The sequence below is a fragment of the Orcinus orca genome, chromosome 1, assembly GCF_937001465.1.
Source record: "Orcinus orca chromosome 1, mOrcOrc1.1, whole genome shotgun sequence".
NCBI classification, from domain to species: Eukaryota; Metazoa; Chordata; class Mammalia; order Artiodactyla; family Delphinidae; genus Orcinus; species Orcinus orca.
The window spans coordinates 186422854-186434864 of NC_064559.1; the positions used below are offsets into that span (position 1 = coordinate 186422854).

At 45.6% G+C, this 12011-nt stretch overlaps 1 protein-coding gene across 3 annotated transcripts in view; it reads left to right on the plus strand.

The window, feature by feature from the left end:
- Positions 1-934: 934 nt before the first annotated feature.
- The window catches only part of PHC2 (polyhomeotic homolog 2), a 102524-nt gene continuing 91447 nt past the window's right edge, over positions 935-12011 (plus strand). Inside the window, exon 1 of one of the 3 annotated variants that reach the window (XM_049706031.1) lies at positions 935-1655. The gene's annotated coding sequence lies outside the window, so the exon portion shown is untranslated. The remainder of the gene's footprint in view (positions 1656-12011) is intronic. The other 2 variants (XM_004266492.4, XM_049706032.1) reach the window with 2 other exon arrangements.

Here is a 12011-nt window from a genome sequence, read left to right on the forward strand (position 1 = left end):
ATAGTAATTACGCAGTAGTTCTTAATAGCTGTTTGACCAAAGACAGGTCACCATCACCTCTCTGGGCCTCATTTCTCCTCATCTGCTATTTAGCCGTAATTGTTCTGCCTACTAACCTCAAAGGTCATTGTAAGGAAACACTAAAACACTGTACAAAGTTTCTATAAGGATTTTCTCAGCTACTTGGTACACCTGGAATTGTGAGGAGGTGCTGGGAGACCCCTGCTGGAGAAAATAACTGAGGAGAGTCTGGGGGCCTGAAGTCAGAAATGGGCTCAGATCTCCAGTTCTGTCATTCAGTGTGGCTGTGTGACTTTGGGTGAGTGACCTACCGTCCCTGAGCCTCCTCTTTCCCTTCTATCAAGTGAGGTTAATAGTCCCGACATCACAGGGTTATCCCGAGAATCACATTCTGCAGAAAAGTGTTAGGCACGTGGTAAATGCACGATAAATGTCTGCTGAATCTGAATCCTTCTGAGAGGAGCCAAATTCAGCCCCTCTCCTTCCGCGGGGTGGGAAACGTGCGGATGCCTCCACAAGGAGCTCAGGTAGGGGAGATGCTCTGTGCCTCCCCACTCCCCCGCCCTCCCAGCCGTTGCCGTGGCCACCGGTTCAGGCCCGGAGCAGCACCTGGGCGTGTTCAGCCCAATCCCCGCCTTTCCAGAATGACCATTGGCTGGAGACGCCACGTGATGCACGCTGGTATGCTAATATATGGTAATCGCCCCCACGCCCCTCCTCCCCGGGCCTTGGCCGAGTAGCCAGCAGGGTGCGCGGCGCCGAGCCGAGGGGGCGGGCTGAGGGGCGGCCCCCGGGAGAGAGCGGCCAGGTGGAGGAGGAGCGCGAACGCGACCGCAGGTAACGGGCGGGCGCGTGCGCGCTGGGGCCGGCTCGCGGCGGACTTGCAGCGCGCGGGGCACTTGGGCCGCAGCTCTGCCGGCTTAACCCTTTGGGCACCCAGCTGTCACGGCCGGGCCGGGCCGCGCGGGGCGGGGCATTGCCGTGGGCACCGGCCGGCAGGCGGCGGCGGCCCGACCCGGGATCCGCGGTGGAGGCCGAGCAGCCCAGACCGGCGGATCGACCGGCCGCACCGCGCCCGGGGGCCGAGACGCAGCCGAGGCTAGGGCTGCGGGGCAGCTCCGAGGCCAGGGCTTGCGGGAGGCTGCGGGGTAGCTGCTGAAGTACCGGCACTCGCGCTGTTTCTCGGGTCGTTGAGCCCCTCCCGCGCAGAGGCCCGAGCCTCAGCAGCCCGTGGCCTTGCGCGGCCTGCGTCTCCTCCGCGCATCCCGCAGAGTGCGAGGAGACCCAGGGGTGGGGCCTGACCTCGGCGCCCCCTCCCCAGCCGCGACCTGACAGTCCAGCCGCCGGCACTTTTGACCCGGAGTCAAGCTGGGGCCCCGGTGGGACGAAGGCAAGAGAGGTGCTTGGGGGCCACCATCCAAGGGACCTGGGGATTGTCGGTGCAGGGAGGAGCGGACAATCCCCTAAAGGAAAGGCAGGCCCCACGATTTGCCAGGTTTCAGAAGGAGGGATGCCCAAGAAAGGCACTGGCCCCTTGTTTTCTGTGCTGGGTGATGACCTGACACTCATGGGAAAAGGTCACTGCTGGACACCTGGATCGGGTCTGTCATGTCCAGAGGAAGCGGCTGTTTTGCGTGAGTTTCTAACAAATTTTTTATAAGGCCAGGATTAAATTCGTCTTTCTCCCTCATCCTCCTCCGAGGTCTGCTACAGAAGTGTGTTCTTTTAATTACCCACCCCCCTCACCACCAATTCACTAAGATTGGTGGCAGCATTAGGCTTATAGTGTAATTTAGCTTTCACTACAATAGAAATGGTAGGATGGGCCATGTGCCACTAATATTAAGCTTGCCCTGGGAGCTTCTCGGAAGTGTGTGTGTGGGGGAGGGGGGATGTTTCTATCACCAGTGCAGAGGAAAAACTGGCTAATGTGCCAGTGATATCAGTAGAATTTCCTTTATGAGGCTAAAGTCCTTTCTTCTAAATCAAGGAAGAATGTGGTTACACATGCAAAGTACCAGGAACCAATTTGATTTTTGCAAGTGAAGTGCAAATTGCACTTTCATGTTGCTCTTGATGTCTTTTATCACACAACAACAAACTCTTGCTGTTTGCCAGGCACTCTGCTATGTCTTGGGGATGCAAAGATAAATAAGATAATTAGTCCTTGTCCTCAAAGAAACAGTGGGAGAAACAGAAATAAAATTGCCAGTAAAAGTGATAACAGCATAATAGATGTGTACATGAAGAAGCACAGAGGAGGGAACAATTAACTGTCTGAGAGGATCCAGGAAGGCTTTCCAGAGAAAAACATGTTTAAGGTCTTGAAGGATGAATAGGAGTTTGCCTTGCAGAGAATATTGGGAAGAACAGGAAGGGCAGCCAAAGCAGAGGAAACTGTGAATACAGACACTTAAGGAGCATGGTATCTCTAGGCAATGGCTTTATAGTGCAGCCATGGCCTTTTTCCTTCCTCGATAAAGTAACCTAGAATTTCTAATTCCCACCACATTTTCCAGTGAAAATGCGGCTGTAGCTCCAAGGTAGAGGGGTGGAAAACTGGGCATAGGTATGGCGCTAGAGGCATCATCCCAGGAGGGCAAATCTAAACCATACAATAAGGGAGTAACATGGGTCATACCCAGGGAAGCCATGCTGAATGTCAAATCTGTGAGGTCAGATTTGTGAGACCTTGGGAAATGAGTAAGCAGATCAGAAGCTGGAAGGATCTGGACTGTGATATGGGTCAGGACAAGCAGTTTGGGACTGAGACCATGAATCATGCAGAGGTGATAGAACTTGCTGTTAGTGGTGCCAGCCCTGGAGAGCGGGGGCTGGATCTGACAGCTTAAAGCAACTGCAGAAAAGGACAGCACCATCTCTTCAATAGACTATTTCCAGTACTTCCTTCTTTCTGTTCTCTTTCCCTCCTTACTATTATCGTCTTTTGATCCAGTTTCCACTCGTGATTCACTTTTATTAGGCTTCTTTTACTAAGGTCTTAGCTACCAGAGCAAAGAAAATCCTGTTCTGCTGCCTTAGCCTCCACTTCTAGAACTATAGATAGTCCATTTTACCTCATAAGCCATCAATTTAGCCAGCCTATTTTTACTTCCTGACCATTTGGAAACAGAGCAAGGATGGGCCCAGACGTGGTAAAGTAGACCTCATCCCCAAAACTCACCTAATGTTTGATTCAGATAACAGCCTTTTAGCTTTGCTTGAACCAAAATTTATTTTTAGAATGGATCATGGTGAATTTTTGGCAAATACCCCATCTTGAACTCAATTACAGATCAAGCCTCATAAAGAACGTGACACTGGGGGGATATGCCTAATGTGGTCTGCTGAGATTGACAATTCCTAAGTGCTGGAGAATCACGGGTGCTATTTAAGCAGTCTTCTCAATCAGCATGTTTACTGAGCACCTGCTTGTGTGTAAATACTGTGCTGTATTTGTGCTTTGGAAGAGATAGGAAAATGAGAGGGATAGTGTAGTCCGGGGATTATTCTCAGCTAAACAAGGATTCAGATCCCAGTTCTATCAGTTACTTGCTGTGTGACTTGGACATGTTATTTGACTTTGTTTCTTTATCTGTAATAATGCCACCTACTTCGTATACTTGTGAGGATTCAGCGTAAAGCAATTCTTCTGTAAATTTTCAAAGTGCTAAAGGTATGATATTATAGGAGTTGAAAAAAGAGAAAGATCATTGTGGACTATGATTATCCAGGAAGGCTTTTTTCAGAGACATGGTGGATTTTGTTATATAGAGAAGGAAAGTGGGAGGGATTTCTAGATGGGGAAAAAAATGTTCATAAAACACAGGACCGGAATATGGAAGAAAGTTTTCAGGGGTCAGTTGATAAAACTGACCAATGTGGCAAGATCAGAAGGTTTAACTAAAGAAGTTGTAAGATTGGAAGGGTTGCTTGAAGCCAGATTTTAACAGGCATTAATGCTGAACTAAGGAGTTAGAACTTTATCCCATATGATGGAAAGTCTGAAGATGTTTGGTTAGGAAGTGTGTGCTTATAAAAGTAGTATTTTATGAAGATTCTCAACAACAATGTGGAGAATAAACTTTAGTAGGGATAGAAAGAACTGTACAACCAATTAGCAGGTTATTTGAATAGTTTAGATATGAGGGGGATAAGGGGTTGAATTCGGGTGACGGCAGTGAAAATAGAAAGAGATAGGTTCAATGAGTATTATAAAGGAAACATGAAGGGACTCTGACTGATAGATATGGAGGACAAGAAATTAGGAAGAATCAAATGTAGCCTTGAACATAGGCGACAAGATCAACAGAAATAGGACAGACGGAAAGAAAAGGCAGTTCGGGACAGGAGAGGAAAAGCCAAGTGCTAGGTCTCTTGAGGTGATACTGGAATTTATAAGTGGATGGATCCCCAGAATATTTGGAACTGGTGGGGGGGCCTAGTGTTCAAAAGAGAGAAGTCAGGGAGTCTTATAACGTAGGTGATAATTGAAGCCATGAGATTAGCTTAGTTCCCACTTAGTTGTTAGCGGTATAACAGCATAGAAATGGAGGTGTAGAGGACCAAGGCTGGAAAGTGGAGGTTGCCCACATGCAGGGAGGTAGGAAGAAGAAATGGGGTCAGTATGGTGAAAAATAAGGAATATCAGAGAAGCAGAAGAACCATCTCATTTCTTCACCCAACGAATGCATTCTCTTCACGATCATTTATTTATGTACCTGATGGATGCAAGGCCTGTTAGACATGCTCTTAGCCATGAGGGTATAGTATCGCAGAAGTGAAGCAAAGAGAGGGTTTCGAGCTGGAGGGATTGGTCAGCAGTATGAAATGTTACAGAAAAAGTTGGGAAATGTCCATTATATCCCAACAGGGATCATTGGTGACTTTTTGAAAATAATAGCTTCAATTCCATGGGGGATGGCCATAGGGATATTAAATGCCAGATTAAAGAGGATGGGGTCATGAGATGTGGGCAAGAAATGGAGACAGCATGTAGATCACCCTTTGTATGTTTCGCAGTAAAAGGAAAAGAGAGAAATAAGAAGGAAGTTAGAGAAGGCGGAACAGTCAAGCAAAAGATTTGCTGTTCCCTACCTGCTTCATTAATTTAGTTGCCCTAATATAGCCTTCTCATTCTTTCATATCCTTGATAGCAGTTCAGCAATTCATTTCTTAAACTTACTGCTTTGAGATTTACCCGCACGTTTCATTTAACAATAATAAGATAGCTACCATTTATGGAGTGCTTACTGTGTGTTAAGCACTTTGTATACATTCTATTCATTATCCCATTTAATCCTCACAGTACAGGATTACAGCCATACAACCTCTTGGAAGCATGGAGCGGCTAAATAAACTGCCTATGATTGCATAATTTTTTTAATAAATTTATTTTATTTATTTATTTTTGGCTGCATTGGGTCTTCGTTGCTGCACACGGGCTTTCTCTAGTTGCAGCGAGCGGGGACTACTCTTCATTGTGGTGCGGGGGTTCCCATTGCGGTGGCTTCTCTTGTTGCGGAGCTTGGGCTCTAGGCGCGCGGGCTTCAGTAGTTGTGGCGCACAGGCTTCAGTAGTTGTGGCTTGTGGGCTCTAGGGCACAGGCTCAGTAGTTGTGGCACATGGGCTTAGTTGCTCCGCGTCATGTGGGATCTTCCCAGACTAGGGATCAAACCTGTGTCCCCTGCATTGATAGGCAGATTCTTAACCACTGCACCACCAGGGAAGTCCCTGCTCACATAAGTAATGAGGGGCAAAGATGGAATTTGGACCCAGCTCTGACTCTCAAGCTCAACGAAAGGACCATACTATGCTGTCCCTGAAGGCAGGGCCAACTTCATGGGTATGTGACCTGTGTCGCCTCCCAGGGCCCTGCATTTATAAGGGCTCCACACTCAGTTTAATGCTCTGTTGTTGCTGTCTTGAAATTCTTAATAATTTTTTAACAAGGGGACCTGCTGTTTCGTTTTGCACTGGGCCCCACAAATTATGGAACCAGTTCTACCCGAAGGTATCAATATTCCCTCCTAAAGCTGGGAAAACATTTTGTGCTGTGTAATTCCTTTTGTTTGCATAGCCTAAGGTCCTTGCTGCGTCATAGTACATGATCACATTTTCCTGTCTTCTCATTTTGGACTCCTGGTATAAAGGGCAAAAGGGGGATATTTGGAATTTCAAGTATAGAGCCAGTATGAAAAGAGTAGAGGATAAAGAGGCAAGGAATTATTTACCCAGAATGGCTTCTGGAAACTCACCCATCATATCATGAGAGAATTCTTGGATAGAGTTACTGTCCTGATTGTGTTGTTACTCCCAATTTAAATAAGAAATGGTTAATTTCTATTTCTTGGGTAGTCAGATGTTCCCAATTGGTAGGAAGCTAGGAAGACCATTTCTCAACCTACTGAAACAGAAATTGGGGTTGAACAGGTATAATACAAATTGCCCTGATCTGATGCCTTTTTAGCCAGACTCGTGCCCATACCAGGGACTGTCCAGCAGGTTTGAACCATGTGGCTCTGTTCACCACATTTGCCTTGAATGTTCATGTCCCACTCTTCCCTTTTTGGCCCATTCTATTCCTTCATCTACCTGTATGGATCATGAAAACGAGAAGCGCTTAATTCTCCATATTGTCTCTCACTTTTGCTTTATAATCACTACTTGGAACTGACAACAAACTAAGTTTTTCTGGTTTTCATGGTTACTGCTCTCTCAAAAACAGCATTTACTCATCCCCAGGCTCCTCCCACTCCGGGTCTCTCTGAGTAATCATTTGACCAGGTGCTGACCAAGTCCTGACACCACTTGATACTAGCTGACCACATGACCAAGTCCTAACACCAGCCAACCTAGATTCCTTTGCATAGGTTATCAGGCAAGATGGAGTTTGTGTTGTCATCACCAGCGTCATTCACATCCCAGAATAAGAGTGCTTACTCTCACTTTCTGTCCCCATCATGGATCAGGTGAGCCTAAGAATATGTGAGATTAAAAATATGAAGAGAGGGGCTTCCCTGGTGGCGCAGTGGTTGAGAGTCCGCCTGCCGATGCAGGGGAGACTGGTTCGTGCCCCGGTCCTGGAAGATCCCACATGCCGTGGAGCGGCTGGGCCCGTGAGCCATGGCCGCTGGGCCTGCGTGTCCGGAGCCTGTGCTCCACGGCGGGAGAGGCCACAACAGTGAGAGGCCCGCGTACCGCAAAAAAAAAAAAAAAAAAAAAAAAAAAAAAAAAAATATGAAGAGGGCTTCCCTGGTGGCACAGTGGTTGAGCGTCCGCCTGCTGATGCAGGGGACACGGATTCGTGCCCCGGTCCGGGAAGATCCCACATGCCGCGGAGCGGCTAGGCCCGTGAGCCATGGCCACTGAGCCTGCGCGTCCGGAGCCTGTGCTCCGCAGCGGGAGAGGCCACAACAGTGAGAGGCCCGTGTACCACAAAAATAAATAAATAAATAAAATAAAAATATGAAGAGATTTAGAGTATGCCCTATGGTGTACATCATGAAAGCGTCTAAACAGCCAGGTGTTCTCTGTGGTCTCCTATTTGTGCTGCTGGCAGAGCCTCCATAAGGCTCTGTAGTAGTTATTGCTATGGAAAAATTATCAAATTTATCAGCTTAAAACAACAAACTTCTGTGTCTTTTAAGATTCAAGTATTGTGGGGCTTCCCTGGTGGCCTGGTGGTTGAGAGTCCACCTGTCAATGCAGGGGACTCGGGTTCGAGCTCTGGTCCAGGAAGATCCCACATGCCGCGGAGCAACTAAGCCCGTGCGCCACAACTACTGAGCCTGCGCTCTAGAGCCTGTGAGCCACAACTACTGAGCCCAAGTGCCACAACTACTGAAGCCCACGTGCCTAGAGCCCCTGCCCTGCAACAAGAGAAGCCACCGCGATGAGAAGCCCGCGCACCGCAACGAAGACGCAATGCAGCCAAAAATAAAATAAAAAGATAAATAAATTAAAAAAGAAAAGGTTCAAGTGTTACATCTCAGAAGCATTTCCCAACTCACTTTTAATGAATTAGTATCCTTCCTCTCTGATCTTCTGCTACGCTTTAACATCTCATTATAGCACTTACCACATTGTTGTAATTGCTAAGGACTCTGTCTTTTCCTATCCATAGCTTCAATTCCTAAAACTGTTCTTTGAACATAGCAGATACTCAATAAATGGTTGTTGAATATACTTAAGAATGGCTTGTACCTTTATATACTTTTTACTCTATTCTTTAGAAAATATATGTATACTGTGAAGTAACTGGCTTTATGCCCTACGATAAATACAGCCTTCATCTCCCTATCTAGAAGCTCATGTATCATGGTTGTTGAAGGTGTAAAGAAAACATCGTAGAAGTCAAAGCCTTCTTGACTTGCCAGCTTACCTTCTCCAAGGAGGACTTCTTGAGCTTGTTTCTGTCTGTAAGTCCCTGCTCCATCCATACTCTGAAACCAATTCTGGCCCTTGTAGGAAATTATATAATGAGCCCCTAGCCCAAAGATACTTGATTCAATAACGAAGCCAACATTGGTTCGCTAGCTAAATATCTTTATGTAAGCAGGATCTGGGTCTGACTTATCCACTGCTATATTCCCAGCACCAAGCACTGTTAGATGCTCAATAAATACTTGGCGAATGAATTAATGATGCTCCATTCTCAATATTCATATCCCATTCCTTCACCCAGGTCCTGAGCTCTGATCACCCAGAATCTTAGGCCCGAGTTCATCATTTCACAGGGCTCAGACTTTCTGTGTTGGTCCTTGACTTATCTCTTCCTGCACCTTATCACAGCTGATCTTGCTTAACTCAGAACTAAGTAAGGTACCTCTTCCTCTCTTGATCTTCCTATCTAATAATATTGGCCAGATGCCCTTTAGGAGAATCTTCTTTTCCTTTACCTATAGCCAGAAATATCCAGCATGCATATTTGATGTGTTTTAAAATTTTTGAACTGAAGAGAATTACATTCAGTTTTGGCCAAAAGCCGAGTTCCAAGATTTTGTAAGTCTGTTCAACTGATTAACTTGTAAGCTTCAGCAGTTCAATGCAAATTAGTTTTTATACCAACCGGCAAATCAAGGGAGGGGAGGGAATTAAGTGAGTGTGTAAATATGGTTACCAGGGAAACTTTTCCTGACAGAAGAGGGAAGCTCACAGGAATTTGTGCAGGCCCAAGAAACCAATGTAACCTGACCTTTCTGTGTTCTCTTTCTGATGGGGGAAGAGAAGGACATAGAAACCATGGGTACAGATAAAGGTGGCTTTAGGCTTTTCTAGAGACTTGAGGAGTTAAGTTCTCCCTCTTGAAGCGGGACTGAATATTTTCTCTAGGGGAAAGGTGACTATTATAAGGCACCCGTTCCTTCTGAGGAAACATCTGGAAATGCGGAGCTTCTCTGAAGCTGTCTGTGAAATAGTTTTCATTCATTCAACAAATATTTATCCAGCAGGGAATATGCCTATAAGAGTTGGAGAACAATATGAGGTTATTGTACTGCACCTAGTGGATGTTCCTTAAATTTTGTCTAAATTAATTTTTTGAGTGGAGGGTGATATGGACTTAAATATTTAATGCTTTTTTAAAGCATAGATTTCTGTAGAAAAAGCATAAACACAATTGTATCTTCTGCCGCATCTCTATTCCCGGATGATCACTCCTGAGAAGAACCTAACTCGTTGATCCATAAAGCCACACCCCAAGGTGGATGTCATCTAGTGACAGTGTCCTCTAAATTGTAGGTGTCGTACAGTGAAGGACAGATCCATCTCCACAAATCCATCTCCTTGATGGCCCAGATCACAAGAGAACCTTCTGATTTTAGCTAAAAACGGTGGGTGGTTTAAGGTCTATTCTTGGCTGTAAAATGCATTTGGATTGAAATGTGCAACACTGCCCCATACCCGAGGCCTACTGTTCAGTGTCTCTTTTTATACTTGAATATACTGGAGTTTTGTACTGTACACGGTGCCTTTCACTGGGCTGCAGAGAAGCAGTAGAGGGTCATGGTTAACAGCACAGACAGGAGAGCCCGCCCTGCCTCTACCCTTCATTAGCTGTGATCTTCACAGCCCTTCAAATCTTCACCCTCTTTGTGTTCCATCTTCTTGTGTATATGGAGATAATAATAGTACCTGCCTGGAAGGATTGTAGAATTAAACAAGTTAATACGTGTGAGGTGCATAGTAAGTACCTTTTACTATTTCCTGTGACCTCCTGGATATAGGGTCGATTGCATTTCAAGGAGGAGACTGTTGAGATACAGAAAGGTATGATAACTTCCCCAAAGTTGTACACTAAATTTGGGCTCAGATGATTTTCATCCTTAATTTAGCACTGAAAATTCCCATTCTACGTAGTAAGAGACAGAGAAAATGAGAATTAGAGTATGAAAGAGGAACTTGGCTTTTGGAGCATTTTGAAATAGGGGTTACTTCACAGAAGATGGGGACACTAAAGTGTATGAAGATGAAATTGCTTTCTCAAAGGCACAATGAGTGTGAGAAATGGTTGGGAATAATATAAGATAGGGACTATCATACTGGGTCAGGCCTGTAGTATATCCAGCCTCAAAATCTGTCTCTGATCATGGTAACAAGGGACAATTAGAGGGGAGTATTGTAGCTGCCATCAAGATAAAACCTTCTAATTATAGGGATGGACCTACCCATCCCTAAGTGTCTTTTAGTATCCTGCCATGTCTTGTTCACCCAAGTATTTAAGCTTTATTTCTACTTTTGGTCTTTAAAATCTGTTCGTTTTTTCCACGCACACTTTTAAAGCTTCTGTACCCACATACTAATAGCTAGGGATATGAAGAAGACTCGAACCCAGTCCTGGCAGCCCAGAAGTTTATGAGGGAAGACAGACATGGAAATATCGATTATGGTATCATACTTAGTGCCATAATAGAAGTATAGACAAGGTGTTTTGAAAGCTTAGAGGGGGGATCACCTAGCTCTGCTTAGAAGTGTCACCTTCTGGAGAAAGATACATTTGAGATGAGGAGTCCCTCAGGCAGACAGAGCACCTCAGAGAGGAGGGGCGGCATGTGCAAAGGTGGGGCGTGTGTGTGAGAGCATAGTACACATGGGGGGTTCCAGTAACCCCACATGACGGGAGCATGACGTATGACTCGGGCAGGGGCAGAAACAGGCTGAAAAGTAGGTCGGCGTCAAACACAGAAGGCTGGTTTCCAGGCTAAGGAATTGGGACTTCGTGTCAGAGGCCATGGGGAGCTGTTGAAGCGTTTCAGGAGAAACGTGATCAGATTCTTTTCAGAGCCTCACATCCCCAGTGTGGAGGCTGGTTTGGACAGGAGTGAGACAGGAGACAGAACCCTGGGATGAGAAGGGAACCTCTAGCTCAGCTTCTCCTCTACTGCCAGTATTTTTACTATTGCATATGTACATTTACATTTGTTCCTTCAACCCAGATTTATTGATGACATGCAGGGTACTGGGCTAACTGCTAGGGATGTAAGATCAACAACCATCCGTATCTTGGAATGGCCTGCAGTGTTTTCTTTGTCCTGAACCAAAGCTTGCTTGAGTTTTGAGCTTTCCTGGTCTATCTTCTACTTCATCTCAGTCCCAGTGCTGGTGTCTGGGGTGTAAAAAGGAGTTGGTATGTGTTTATCTTGTCTGTACTCTTCATCATTTACTGTCCCCATCACACCTCCTTCCTCTCAATCCTCTCATCTCTCCAGAGCGCAAAGTTCCAATCATTTAATGAATTCCTGTAGAAAATGAATCTATTACATCCCTTTTTTAGACTTCGCTATTTAAATTCTTAACTTTCTCTTGTTTCCCCCAAACCTCAAGTGCTGTATGTTAGCACCCTTGGTCACACATTAAACTCTTTGGACCCTACTTCCTGTCCTTTACTGGCTTATAAAATCCTTACTTTCTTCATTCTTCTTTTCTTGTTTCCTCAAAGATGTACATACCAGAATTGCAGATTGCATTATTGACTGTGCTTTTTCTTTGTG